This window comes from Octodon degus, unplaced genomic scaffold (genome assembly GCF_000260255.1).
Source record: "Octodon degus isolate 3935 unplaced genomic scaffold, OctDeg1.0 scaffold00067, whole genome shotgun sequence".
In the NCBI taxonomy this organism is placed as follows: domain Eukaryota; kingdom Metazoa; phylum Chordata; class Mammalia; order Rodentia; family Octodontidae; genus Octodon; species Octodon degus.
In genome coordinates, this window is record NW_004524643.1 from 11,700,484 (window position 1) to 11,701,804 (window position 1,321).

Here is a 1,321-nt window from a genome sequence, read left to right on the forward strand (position 1 = left end):
CTAAGAATCACTGGATCTATTTTGTTGCTGAGGTGGTGGCGCAAGACTGCAATCCCAGGAATTGAGAGTCTGAGGCAGGAGGATCGCTGTGAGCTTCATGCCAGTGTGTTTGTGGGCTCTTTGAAATAATCCAATGCACTATTATTAACTGGGGTCACCGTGCTATGCAAAGAGCTCAGAAAGGTACTGGTGTCGTCTGAGACCAAATAATTTCTCAGGATCTCTGCACTCCTGCCCCACCTCCCCCATGTTGCTGTCTCATGTCCACCACTGCACTCTTTACTCCCCAAGACTGGGCTTTTGTAGATGCCACAGACAGTGGGACTAGGCAGCATTAGTGTTTCTTTTTTACGAAATTTATTTATTTATTTATTTATGTATGTATTTATTTATTTGATACAGGCTCTTGCTATGCAATTCAAACTCATAGTGATCCTCCTGTGTCTCAGCCACCCCATAATGGAATTACAGACATCCATGTCCGGTTTCAGTAGCCAGTTTGGCACAGGGCCAGCAGGGCATGCAGTACTGGGGATCGAACCCAGACCCTTGCGCTTGCCAGGCAGTCTCTTAGACTGCTGAGCTATCTCCCCTGTCCCCATTAGTATTTCTGAGCCAAGCTTCTTTCATTGAGCAAATGTCCTTCAGATTCACTCACATTGTCACAAAGGACAGACTTTACTTGCTTGTTAAATCCATACTGCATAATTCAAAATTTATGAAAACATAGATTTAAAGTGTTCTTATTACAAAAAAAAGACAGGTACAGGTGGTGATGAGTATATTGATTAGCATCATATAATTATTCCACAGTGTCTGTGCTTCGGATCCCTTAAATGTATGTAATTATTGGCCAACTGAAATTAAAATTTTGATTAAAAATTTTTTTCTGTATTTTTAGGGAAGGGTCTACAGGGTGTTCGGGGTCCCACTACTAGATCAGACTCATAGTGATCCACCTGCTTACAGCCTCCCACGAGCTGGGATTACAGGCATGTGCCCCCATGCCTAGTCTCAATTGCTGTCTCAGCATGCCCCAGGGGCAGGGCCAGCACAGCAGGCCTGGAGATCAAACCCCCGGGCCCTGTGTCTGCTTGCAGGCAGTCAATCCACTGAGGTATTTGGCCAGCCCCAGATTTAAATTATATATACTGTATATATGCTTATATTATCGTGTATATATACATGATATTTTCTCTTAATTTCCCTCAGCAAACTGAATGATGGGAATGGGAGTGGAGCCTTTGTGGAACGGAAGCTCCACAGTTTTCAGCAACTGTTCATCTGTTGTTAAAGATAATTTAGAAGAGGACACTGTTTT